The following is a 14,078-nucleotide window of genomic DNA, read 5'->3' on the forward strand; positions in this document are numbered from 1 at the left end:
AAGCAATAGGTACAGAAAATGATTCATAATTGCTATACTCATGAATGTAACTGGAATTTCAAATATCAAAGTATTACTGTTTAAGATATTCAATCCAGATAGATTGCATTCCACACATGACATTCCTATTGATCAACAATACTGGATGCATCAAAGTGTCTAATTATCACTGTAAGAAAACATCCTCTCAGAATTGGATTAATTGAATCTACTGTATTTTTTAAAAGAAATTCTAAACTTCTGCAGCTCAGATGCTCTCATTTGGGATAAAGGCACAACTGGTGTTGAGACAAATGACACTTTTGCTCACACTGACTAGTTGACCACAAGTTTGACTGAACTGTTGACCTAAACTGTAGATTGTATTTATTTCAATCTCCAGAATTGAGGTGCTGCAATTGGTTCTAGCACTCCTAGGCCAGAGAGACAAAAAGATCAGCCACAGCTCCTCCAGTTACTATAGGATATCTCTTTAAGAAGTAAAAGGGAATCAAGAAAGAGCCAACAACAACTTGCATTTATATAGCTTCACATAGGGCAGCGCCTTGGAGCGCTTCAAAATGGAAGCCAATAAAATAGAAGCAGAAAGTATAAAATGATCCTGGAAAGGGAGTCTTTGAGTTATTTCTTTATTTTGATGGTTGGAGTATTGGGAGCTGAGAATAAAGAAATGATTTAATTACACCAGGGATTGTCTGTTACTGGTGCATGTCCATTGACCCTGATGGAAACTATGTGTCGGTAGTCAGGATCAGGCTAGCTGTAATGTTTCCACGTTAGAGTAGGCCGCTGCTACCTCCTGTATTACCTCCTGTACATGACAAATGGCAACTTGAGCAAAATGAAACCCACGCGACTGGAGCCCAGCATGAGTCAGAACCTTGGTGAATGCAGAGGAGAAATTTTGAAGATAAAATAACTCAAAGACTAATTTCGCCCAATGTCAGAGAGCAATAAGGTCGAACTGACTTGATGTCCTGTCTCTAATAATAGGTCTTTTCCTACATTTCTTCTATTCCCCCTTGTTCTCTTTCTTTCCTCATATCAGGGTGAAAATTGTTCAAGTGTGGCAATTTGATTTATTACCATTAGCACCGGTGATAATTTTCACCTTGTTGATCAATCTAGTTGAGCCAGTCAATGTTCAAACACAGCTCTGCAGATCTGACCATATCTCCTCCAATTCTGTACATTTCTTAGTGATGATTTAATAATTAACATATAAGTGGTCTGAAATTTTGGTTGGTGTTATGTATAGCACTTTTGGCAATTTCCCCATTATAACCATGCATTGTCAAAGGTGCTCTGAGTAACACAAACTACCGTTTCAGCCCATACATATCACAATTTTCACCACATGCTGACCATTGACATCCTGCTGAGCCCGATGATAGATAGCTTTACAATTAACACAGTTTTAAAATTGATATAGATTTTACATCAATTGTTTGTCTCCTATTATTATTATTATCATGATTTCTCTGCACAACGTTGGGATCCAGTTTGATCCTCAGCTCTCCTTTCTCCCTCCCAAATGGTTCCCTGACCAAGACTGCTTTTCTTCACCTTCACCACATTGACCACCTCTTTTCACCTGGCCTCTGCTTCATTCTCTGGTACCTCCATACCCTTCTGCCCACTTTATATCTGGCCTGCTAATATCTGACCTATGTGATGATGTCAAACGTTTAGCTCAGTTGGTAGCACCCTCGACTTTATGTCAGGATGCTGACATAGCCTCACATTGGGAAACTTTGAGCAGCTGACACTCAAGTGCAATACTGGGGCAATGCATTATTGCCAGCAGTACCATTCTTTGGATGAGACACTTAGCCAAGGCCCTGTCTGCCTATTCAGGTGGGTGGATAGCGTTATTCGAAAATAGTTTCTTCCAATGTCCTGCCCAACAATTCTCCGGATAAATTGATTATTCACTTAATGGCTGTTTCTGGGACCTTGCTGTGCATAAATTGGCTGCTGCCAACAAATACACAGTCATTTGACAGTAATTGAATATTACAACCACTATATCAAATGCAAGGACTATTATTATTATTATAATAAAATGCCTGCACATGCAATAGAGTGTCATTTGCTGGGCTGTCTTCTAGTCAAGGCTGACACTCAAAAAGCAATGCTGGGAGAACCAACAATCCCCGAAATAAATAAGAATAATATTAATCCTTGCATTTAATATAGTGCCTTATCATGTCGTTGAGACATCTAAAAGCGATTCATAAAATGTGAGGATTAACTGTATACTTTGTGGGCGAAATGTGCCCAAAAGTGACCAAAATAAAATTGGTCATGCACTTTGCAGCTGTTCATAGGACATTGGTTGCAATGTTTGCTTACAAGTGCACAATCTCTGCACTTTATAGTCATTTCTGTGAAGTGCTTTGAGATGTGTAAATGACCTGATAGGGCACTATATCAAATGCAAGAATTATTATTCTCCAGCTAGGAACATACGCTCAGCAGGTTGGGAGAGATGTACGAAGGCAGTCCGGGCTCCCAACAGGCAAGAAGGTCAGCACGTCCCTTTCATTGGTGTGGGTCATACAGTGGTGGAGTCCTGTAGCTCAGTGGTTAGAGCACTCACCTCACAAGCGAGAGACCTGGGTTTGATTCCCGATAGGGCAAAATGTTGGGCAAGTTTCCTTACTCCAAACACCTCTGTTTACCTAGCAGTAAGTAGGAACACAGTTGTTAATCGAATGACAGATCACTTTTTTGGGGGTAATAATTCCTTCAACAAAATAATAATAAATTGGTCACTCAATCCACGACTGTTTGTGGGACACTGCTGTGTGCAATTGGCTGCCGCGTTTCGCCCACAAAATATACAGTCAATTCACTTTGCAGTATATTTTGTGAACGAGTCCTGTAGCTCAGTGGTTAAAGCACTCGGTTTGCAAGCGAGAGACCTGAGTTCAATTCCAGGCAGGGCGAAACCTTGGGCAAGTTTCCTTACTCCACATGCCTAATAATAATCCCTCCAAAAAACAAAAACAATAATAAATCGGTCATTTTCAATCCACGACTGTTTGTGGGACACTGCTGTGCGCAATTGGCTGCCGCGTTCTCCCACAAATATACAGTCAATTCACTTTACAGTCTATTCTGTGAAGCGCTTTGGGACGTCCTCCCGACGTGAAAAGCCCTATATCAAATGCAAGGATTATTATTATTATTCTGTGAAGCGTTTTGGGACGTCCTCCCGACATGAAAAGCCCTATATCAAATGCAAGGATTATTATTATTATTCTGTGAAGCGTTTTGGGACGTCCTCCCGACATGAAAAGCACTATATCAAATGCAAGGATTATTATTATTATTATTATTAAGCACTTTGAGACATCTCAAAGATATGAAAAGGCGCTATATGAAATGCAAGGATTGTTATTATTATTATTGTTATTATTATTAGACAGGTCACAGGTTTGAAAGTTAGCAGCAGGCATTGAGTCAGCTGATACCTGGGAGGGTGCTGGTGAGGATGCTAAAATCCTCCACGCCCAAGGATCCGTACTGGAGCGAGAGCCACCCCTGTAAGTGAGGCGGAAAAACGAGGAGAAATTTAGAGATAAAAAATACAGAGCTTTGTCTCAGTTTCAATTATGGACATTGAAAAAAAGGTGTTGTATGATACCTTAATGATTAATGAATCATGGTTGTGCAATAATCTTGTTAAATTCTCTAAATAATTGTAAGGGAGTATTCCAGTAGTGAGTAGTGACATGATAGAAATAAAATTTAAATACAAAATGGTGGTTATTTTGGGTGTCAAAAGTTTACCATAGTTTATAGATGATGCATAATAGACCCCAATTGTAATAGTATAATCCCTTAGGAAGCGACTTACTTAATAAAATGACTCATGTCACATGCCAAGGAAGTGACTGAAAAACACATGATCTCTCTCGTTCTGTTTTCCCAAAATTGAGACATACATCCAAATTTACCTTTCCTGTGATTATGCGTGAGTAACACTTATCACAGGATCACAATTCCTTTATTTACTGTAGTTGTGGTCCTTGAAACCATTAAATAATTCTCTGCAGTACCAGAATGGTGAAATGACATCAACTTTATCTTTATCAAAGAAATACATAAGGAGAGATTGGGAAAATTTCTTTACACAGAGAATTATGAGGACATGGATTACGCAGCCAAAAAACAGTTGAAGCAGACTGTATAATAGCTTTTAAAATAATTATATTGTCATTGTATTTGATATAGTGCCTTATCAGTTTGTTGAGACATCACAAAGCGCTTCACAGGATGTTCTGTGTCTGTGTGTGTGGGCAAATGCAGCAGACAGTTTGAGCAGAGCAATGTCCCACAAACAACTGTGGAGTAAGTGACCAATTTTATTTGGGAGATTTTTGGCCAGAACACTGGGAGAAACTTCTCTTTTCAAATAGTGCTATGGGATAGTTAAAGTCAGCCTGAACCGGCAGACGAGACCTCGGTTTAATGTCTCTTCCAAAGGGCAGCCCTCCCCAGCATTGCACAAAATGTCATTTTAGACTGCTAATCTCGGTCCCAAAATGTATATCAAAGGGTTGCCACAGCTGGGAGTTTACTCTCTCAGCTGTAGTAATACACATATCTTGTTGCGGTACAGAGACAAAGAAGAGATTTTGTAACAGTCTATAAAAGTTCTCCTCCTCCCAGAGTGACGTCCACTTTAAGTACATTTTCGGATCTGCAGTACTTCCTACAAATGGAGGCAGTCACGTAAGAGGATGAACACATTCAAACGTAATGTCCTAACAAGAAATAGTTTTACTGTTACATGTAATCATTAACCAGAGACTGCAAGACACCCCCAAAAGCATTCCAGTTAAACATTGCTGGACAAAAGGAATTGATTTGTCAAGAACCATGAAGAAATCTGGTAAAAGTTGTGCTGCTGACTGCTGTCGTAAAGTTAGTGTTGTAACAAACCAACAATGTTCACTCACTTGCATTGAATTGCAAAAATGTTCTTTTAAAGCTATTGACGCCATAGGAAGTCCCTCATTAAAATTAAGATTGATTTGCTTTGGCTTATGCACTTTTATCAGAGCAAGTAATGGAATGGCAGCTGCCCACCACATACCTGTGGGTTAAAGTCCGCTGAGTGTCTGTGACTGAAGCTCCATCTGGTATTGCTAACAGCAAGTTCTGTCAGCTGCATCCAACACAGACTCTATGATGTGCTCTGAGATAGATGTGATCCTATGTAAAGTTGTTGTAAAGACCCTCCAGGATCTCAACCAAGTGGCCTTTCTTTATGTGTGAACAGTAAGTATAGGGAGAAAATGAGACACTTGTAGGGGAAGAAGGGAGGTCATAGATGAATCCTATCCTATCTTAACTTGATATCCACCCATACACACACTTATACACCTTTCAGCAGGCAGGCATCACTCCATAATTATCAGCCCAAGGCCACTGGGGCAATTGTAGTACCTTATTGTTCTTCCCAGATGAGATCAGCTAACTCAGCACAGACAATAGACCTGAGATCTCTCTGGTTTGAACAGGTCATTTTCAGATTAGACATGGCTTTTTTAACTGAGGCATTGAAAGACAAGCTGTAATAAACAGCAAATGGTTAATAAAAGGAACTGAGTTGAATCTGCCTAGCAGTGTTTAGCCAAACTGTTTCTGACAGTGGTTGAAAGGTTCTACGCTCTTGGATTTTCACCACGCTCCAAGAAGTGCATACTTCCAACAGAAAAGGTACAGAAAAGAGCAATAAAAAGCTGATCCCAAGTGTCAAAGGGATACGGTGTAATGAAAGAAGGGAGAAATGTAGGCTTGATATTCTACAAAACAGCAGAGTCTGCCTGACTTCACTGAACCATATAAAATGTTATATGTTATAGATAAAAAGAACCCAGATTATTACTTCAAAGTAAATTAAGGAAGTAGGACAGCAAAGATATAAATTATAAGTGAAATGTAGCTACCAATAGAATGGTGACTGTTTGGAATAATCTAGCAAGCAAGATAATAGAGATAAAATTACTGGGACTATTCAAAGTATAATAATTAACCGCACATTTGATGTAGCGCATTATCACAAGACATCTCAAAGTACTTCACAGGATTCACTGTAAGGTGTAGTGACTGTATTTTGTAGGTGAACATGGCAGCCAATTTATGTACTAAAATGTCTCACAAACAGTCATGAAGTGAGTTACCTGGATAACATTATTTGGTTATTAATTAGTTATTGGGATAAGCACAGTTAAATGCTACCTGTATATAGATGGCAGAGCTAATGTAGTGGAATGATGAGCCCTTTTTCCCCCATTTCCTCCCTTTTCCGTATGTTGTTATGTAAGAAAAAAAGTACAGAGTGAAAAAGAGTAGACAGAGAAAAAATGAGGCAGAGACAGGCAGTGATAGTGAAACCAAAAGGGAATACTGAGAGATAAACAGGATGAAAAATGAAAAATCAAATAGAGAAGGAGTGAGAATCAAAAAGAGAGAAAGGAAAACAGAGACAGGAGTAAATAATGAAAGAAAGAAGATCTACAACAATGGGAAACACAGCAGCTAATTTCTGTATTCACTGTCCCGCAAACAACTCGAAAGAGAATGACCAATTTTATTAAGGAGATTGTTGACCAGGACATTGGGAGAAACTCCCTTTTTGAATTGTGCCATGGGATCTTTAACGTTCATCTGAACAGTCAGACGGGACATCTCATTTGAATGACAGCACCTCCGGCAATGCAACTTTCCTGAGCACCTGTTTTTTGCCTTGAAAGAGAAACATGCAATGCGTCTGAGCCAAAGAGCAGTAGAGTTCGGTCCAACTGTTTATGACAGAGAGCTCCCTTATGTTGGCTGCGCTGGCTGAACTAGGAGGCAAGTTGAAGCCAGACATTTCTCCATAGAAAAAGAGGGTGCTCATTCATCTCCAGCATAGAACACATATCTGTGGTCAGGAATACCAAGAATGGTGGAGATATTGAACACATTATACTTTTTTGCTCAAGGCCAGAACAACTTGTTATAACTGAATTTCACAATGTAGCCACACCTAAATGTTTTGTTTCCTTATCCTTCCCTTGATGCAAAAGTGCCTGTAATTATAAATCACACCGTTCAACATTGATGGTTGAATGGCGTGACCTTTATAAATCTAATTAATTTTGCAACGTACTTTCAAACTATGTCCTTCCCGCTTCTTCATGACAGCTCGTCCCAGCACACTCACCACATTTTCATTTTTCCACATAAGTCCCTCAATGATTTTCATGCGACTCTTGCACTGCATGTAGCAAGTCAGCGGTGTGGCTCACTAAATTTCCTGATACCTCCAGTCATCTAGTGAGGGTTCAAACCTGCACTTGTCAGATCTAATGACTAACTAGTTAGTGACTGTCTTCCTGGAGAGAAGGTGAGCAGGGTCTGCATGGGGCTGAACTGGTGAAGAAATATTGGAAATAAGTCAGTCCTCTATGGTGATTGTGGTAGTCCAGATCCTTTGCCTGGCACATCTGTAGTATTCCAAAGGCATTTTTGATGATGGACAGGCTGGAATTGTCAGGAATTTGAAGGGATAGACTGAGGGCAGGGATTCTTCCCACTTAGCTCGTCATAACCGTGCAACCCACCTCGGGCAAGCAGTGGAAACCTTACCAGTCAGTGATACACTGGCAAACTGTGCAGTTTTAGCTGATTAACTGCCAGCACTACATCTAACACACACTCTTGGGTTCCCGAACATTGCATCTTGCCAACGTGCATCCAAACTCTCTGATGTTAGGTAAGCATGGTGTGCCTTTCTTGGCAGAGATTGCACATTCCATACCATACAACCTAAAACATACATATGAGGAACTCTGATTAGTTTGGTTGGGTATGTTGATCGGTTTCTGCATGTGTCAGATCCTTTGACTGACCAAAAAAGGCACAATAGTCAAATAAAAATAATAATCCTTGCGTTTAATATAGCGTTTTTCACATCCTCTAGACGTCTCAAAGTGCATCACTGAATATACTGTAAAGTGAATTGACTGTATATTTGTGGGCGAAATGCAGCAGCCAATTGCGCACAGCAGTGTCTCACAAACAGTCATGGATTGAAGTGATTAATTTATTATTGTTTTTTTTCTTGAGGGATTATTATCAGACATGTGGAGTAAGGAAACTTGCCCAAGGTTTTGCCCTGCTGGGAATCAAACCCAGGTCTCTCACTTGCGAGGCGAATGCTTTAACCACTAAGCTACAGGACTCCACAAATTAAAGAGTAAATTAAAGAGCGATTCAATATATTAGTTTTAGTCTCGTGTTGGAAAGTGTAGTGTTTGTCCTGCAGTGCGTTACTGCAGTGGCGATTCCTGGTTCGGGATTGCTAAATAGAAAGTGATTCCAACTGTGGCAATTCATCAGAAGCCTATCCTTTGCTGCATTTACATTGCAGAACTGGTTTGGCTAGAAATGACTCTGTAAACATTGTGCAATCCGCCCTTTTACGCTGCAGAGCAGATTGTGTAAGACAGTGGCAACTATAGCTGTGTCTTGTTGTCTGATTATAGCTGATACAATGAAGTAACTTTTCAGCAAAACTGACTCAAGCCTGGAAATTAGTGTGAAATAGACAACACACCAAAGGCACAAATAACAGCTTCACTGCCCAGCAACATAATAACAGATAATTATTTGAGGAGGACAAGTTTGCAGGGCTATGGAGAGAGCGTGGGGAGTGGGATTGATTTGGGTAGCTCTTTTCAAAGAGCCAGCACAGGCACGATGGGCCGAAAGGCCTCCTTCTGTGCTATATATTTCTATGATTATATGAACAGGGGAATAAGAAAAGGTTTCAAAGGACTTGCAAAGTCATGTGCATTTTGCACATCTTTCCCTCACGCTCCAATAACTTATAAATACAGCTAGTCAAAACAGGCAGCTAATACCAAAAGTTTCAATGGGGAATAAATGGGAACATTAAAAGTCAAACAATTAAGGATTACTAAATGCTTTAGGGAGCAGAAATGTATGTAGTTTTCCATCTGCAGAATATTATATGGCACTTATGATTTAATGGTACCTCTGTCTTCTAGAACCCTGAAGGGGAATGGCGTGGAGGATTGAGTTTTTTGTGCTTATACTTACCTGATCTTTCTTTGTATGTAAAAAAACACATAGAATACCTGAGTAAATATCAATAATTTATTAACCAAAATTTTTATATAATAATATATATAAAAAATTTAATTATCAACCTGCTTAAATGAAACATGAAAAATATTACATTTTCCATTAAGAATAATAATGATAGGCTTTGTATTTGATATAACACCTTTCATGTCAGGAGGAATCTCATAGCATTTCACAGGATATACTATAAAGTGCAGTATAGTATTATGTATTTTGTAAGTGAACTTGGTAGCCAATTTGGCACAGCAATGTCTCGTAAACAGCCATGAAGTGAGTGATTAATTCAAAATTAAGTTACAACTAAAATATCCCTAACAGAGTTCCCTAACAGCATCAGTATCAGTAACTGTCAGTGTGCTATGAAGTGTGCTGCTTCTTCCTAAACACCAACCAGACACTGGAATTTCTATTTCAGGCTCCGGGAACCTATCTGTTCTTGCCTGGCTTCACTGGCTCCCCATTCCTCAGGGAATCGAGTACAAACCCTCTTACCTTCAAGGCCCTCCACAGTCTTGCTGCCCCTTACCTCTCCAACCTCATAACTCCATATCAGCCTGTCCGCTCCCTCCGCTCGGCGGTACCGGTCTGCTTCAGGTCCCTCGGACTTCCCGCCCCACCATTGGCAGTCGGGCATTCAGCATCTCTGCCTCCACATCCTGGAACTCTATCCCACAATCCGTCTACCTCACCCCCTCTCTTGCCTCCTTCAAGTCTCGTCTGAAGACCTTCCTCTTCGATCGTGCCTTCGCAAGTGAAATTTGTTGTTGTTGTTATTGTAGATGTGATGCATGGAACTCTGTCTAGTTTAGCTGCTCCTAAACATGGTGATGGGTTTCCACATGTGTCAGACACCCAGCTGCTCAAGGTTCTTTTACGTGTGGGAATTATACATAGGTGATTAAGGCACGTCAGTGTAGCAGTACTATACCTAACCTGTGAGTGCTTTAAGTTGGCACTAGGTATTTTACCAAAGTGGGAAAAATGTTCGATTTACCAGCACAAGTAGGCCTCTCCTTTATGAGCACAACAGTTTACCCCAAATATGTTTCAGCTGCTGCCTGGAAACATTGAAAGGAATCAGATTACACTATACAAAATACATAGTTAATGTCTGAAATGTATTACTAGTCAGCAAATCCCTGAGGCAGAGGATCTTTTTATTTTTCCTTTGGGTTAAAGCTTTATTTAAAGTGTTGCAGTGTTTAGCAGAGGGGCTGATTTTTAGATCCTGTGAGATGCGTGCACATGCCGTATTTGATAAAGCACTTACGATGTTTAAACATCTCAAAACACTTCATAGGCAATGCTGTGAAATGTAGTAACTGTGTCATTGTAGGCAAACATGGGAGGCAAATGTACACACAGCAATGTCTCAGACACAGCCATAAAGTAAATGATCAATTTCATCCGAGGATTATAAGCCAGGATACCGGGAGAAACTCCCTTCTCTTTTCAAACAGCATACTTTAACGCAGCGTGATCATTAAAGTCTGCCTGAATAGTGTAGTTTACAGTTTACATTCTCAAGTTATAGAAAGCGATCAGTCTGGCTAATTCAAATCAGATCTGACTTGTAATAATTCTCAATTGGTATTTTAATCAATGGAACATTGATCAGAAGATTTTCATCGCAGCTTATTGAACTATTTTTCTGGGTATTGGTGCCATAGTGGCTAGATTCTGGTTATATAATAATAATCCTTACATTTGATATTATAACAATAATCCTTGCATTTGATATAGTGCCTTATCATGTCTTTGAGAAGTCTCAAAGCACTTCACAGAATATACTGTAAAGTGAATTGACTGTATATTTTGTGGGAGAAACACGGCAGTCAATTGTGCATAGCAGTGTCCCATCAACAGTGGCGAAATTTGCCAAATTTGCTTATAAATACATGCAGTAATATTCTGTGAAGTGAGTTGAGATGTCCTGATGATATGAGAAGGTGGATTCCTGTAGCTCAGTGGTTAGAACATACACCTTGCAAGCGACAGACCTGGGTTCGATTCCTGGCGGGCGAAATGTTGGGCAAGTTTCCTTCCTCCACACACCTCTATTTACCGAGTAGTAAGTAGGAGCCCGGTTGTTAGTCAATTGGCAGATCGCTTTTTCAGGGATAATAATTCCTTACAACAAAAAAATAATAAATTGGTCACTTCAATTCACAACTATTTGTGGGACACTGCTGTGCACAATTGGCTGCCGTGTTTCGCCCACAAATATACATCAATTCACTTTACAGTATATTGACCAACTCCATAGGCTGCAGATCATCCAGAACTCTGCACCCCGTGTCCTTTCCCGCACTAGACTCCGCGACCCTATCACCCCCATCCTTGCCCAACTCCACTGGCTTCCCATCACACAGAGGATACAGTTCAAGATCCTGGTCCTCAACTTCAAAGCCCTACACGGTCTTGCTCCCCACTACCTCTCCGACCTCCTAACCCCCTACCACCCTGTTCGCGCCCTCCGCTCAGCAGGCTCCGGCCAGCTTCACATCCCCCGCCTTATTCGCCCCACTATCGGCGGGCAGGCCTTCTGCCACTCTTCACCCACCCTCTGGAACTTCATCCCGCAGTCCCTCCGTTTCACCCCCTCCCTTGCCACCTTCAAGATCCACCTCAAAACCCTCTTCAACAGCGCTTTCAATCTCCCTGCATCACTCCCTGCCCCTCACCCTCCACCACCCCGACCCTCAGATCGGGTCCATAATTCTGTCTATCCAGCGCCTTGGGACAACCTCCCGACGTGAAAGGTGCTATACAAATGTAATTTTGTTGTTGTTGTTGTATTCAGTGAAGCGCTTTGAGACGTCTCGAAGACATGATATGGCATTATATCAAATGCAAGGATTATTACTATTGTGTCAAATCAAGGGAGATTATTATTATGTAACTGATCTGATCACAAACAGAGGCCCGATTTGGGATATTCAAAAAGTAAAATTTTGTGCATTAACTGCAACTTCCTGTTTGTGATTTCTGGTTTGCAAAATTCATCCCCTGCAAATTTTAAATTGGCAAAGCCAGACACCAGCAGTAAATATGCAACTATTTTGATCAATGGCCATTTTTCTGATCTTTGCTGGCTTGGGATTCGTGATTGGCCATTTGACAATCTCACAATCCTTGCAAACAAGAAGTTGCAACTAACACAAAGTGTCTCTGGTTCTTAATGTTGCTCTTTGGACCACAATGTCACCATTAACCGCTTTCAAGTCAGTGAATCAATAGGAAAATGAAGCTCTCTCTACTCTTCCTTTCAGTCAATTTCAGAAAAGCATCTTTTGAATGTTTTCTCTTCCTATGTCAGGCATCCCTATGGTAATTTGGACTCAATCACAATAGGAACTGAGTTAAATTTAGCCAAACTTACTTCATATAGGACCATTACAGTCAGCAGAGAGAGGAGACTCTCAGTACGTCATAGAAACATAGAAAAATAGAAATCTGCGCTGCAGAAGGAGGCCATTAGGCCCATTGAGTCTGCACTGGCTCACAGAACAAGAAAATGGCCTCAATCCCACTGCTCCACCTTATCCCCAAACCCCTTCAAGCCCCTATTTTTCATATGCCCGTCAACTTCCCTCTTGAAAGCTACGATGATCTTTGTCTCCATTGCTCATATTCCGATAACTCTCTGGGTCAAAAGTTTCCTCCTAAGGTATAATAATAATAATAATAATAATAATAATAATAATCCTTGCATTTGATAAAGCGCTTTTCACGTCGGAAGGACGTCCCAAAGCGCTTCACAGAACACACTGTACAGTGAATTGGTTGTATATTTGTGGGCGAACGCGGCAGCCAATTGCGCACAGCAATGTCCCACAAACAGTCGTAGATTGAAAATGACTAATTTTATTATTGTTTTTGGTTTTGGAGGGATTATTATTAGGCTCCGTGTGGAGTAAGGAAACTTGCCCAAGGTTTCGCCCTGCCTGGAATTGAACTCAGGTCTCTCACTTGCAAAGCGAGTGCTCTAACCACTGAGCTACAGGACTCCAAGTTATCTTATGACTATACATCCCCTAGTTACTGACCCCTATCAATGGTATCAACTTCTCCCTATTTACCCTAACAAAACCTCTCATAATTTTGTACACCTCTATAGGTCCCCCCTCAACCCTCTCTGCTACAATGAAAACAAACCCAGCATCACCAATCTCTCCTCATAACTGTAGCCCTTCATCCCCAGAATCATTCTCGTAAACCATTTTCAAATGACTTATATACCTGATTCCCAAATCTCTTTGTTCCTCAGCTTGTTGCATTCCATGTGCCCTAAGATTCTCCACCAGTCTTCTGTGCAGCTCCTTATCAAATGTCTTTTGGAAATCCAAACATACAACATCCATAACATTGCCTTGATCTACATTTGCAGTTACTTCTTCGAAGAACTCTATTAACTTGTTCAAACATGCCCTTCACAACTCTGTGCTGACTGTCCCTGTTTAACACCTGCCTATCTATGTAATAGCTAACCTAGTTCCTTATTATTTTCTCCAAAGGTTTACCCATAACCAACATAAGGCTAACTGGCCTCCTTGAGAAGTTCCACGAATTGTCTTTGGAAAATGGCTTTGGGCGAATTTGGTTCACAATTTGGACTCCAACACTAATTTCAGTTTGTCGTTTTTGGACACCTGAGCGCTGAGTCTCCTGATGTATGATGTAATGCAATGTCAACAATGCATTCTGGTTACAACCAATTGCAATCGATGTTTCTTCAATTCAGTGACAAATCCAAGTTGCATACTGATCATTGCAGCAGCTCCATCAGTTGTCACAGATGTTAGCTTTTGGAAGTTAAAGCCAAACTATTTGCAGATTTTCTGTAATGCTTGAAAAATATCGACACCTCATGTTTGAACTCTTAGTTCATCCAGCCCTTGAAGCATCTT

At 40.5% G+C, this 14,078-nt stretch overlaps 1 protein-coding gene across 1 annotated transcript in view; it reads left to right on the top strand.

Annotated features, from left to right (window-relative positions):
• The window catches only part of LOC121851365 (autophagy protein 5-like), a 165,973-nt gene that overhangs the window by 86,306 nt on the left and 65,589 nt on the right, over positions 1-14,078 (top strand). The gene's annotated exons all lie outside the window — the stretch shown is intronic.

The sequence above is a fragment of the Callorhinchus milii genome, unplaced genomic scaffold (assembly GCF_018977255.1).
Source record: "Callorhinchus milii isolate IMCB2004 unplaced genomic scaffold, IMCB_Cmil_1.0 Scaffold33, whole genome shotgun sequence".
Lineage (NCBI taxonomy): Eukaryota > Metazoa > Chordata > Chondrichthyes > Chimaeriformes > Callorhinchidae > Callorhinchus > Callorhinchus milii.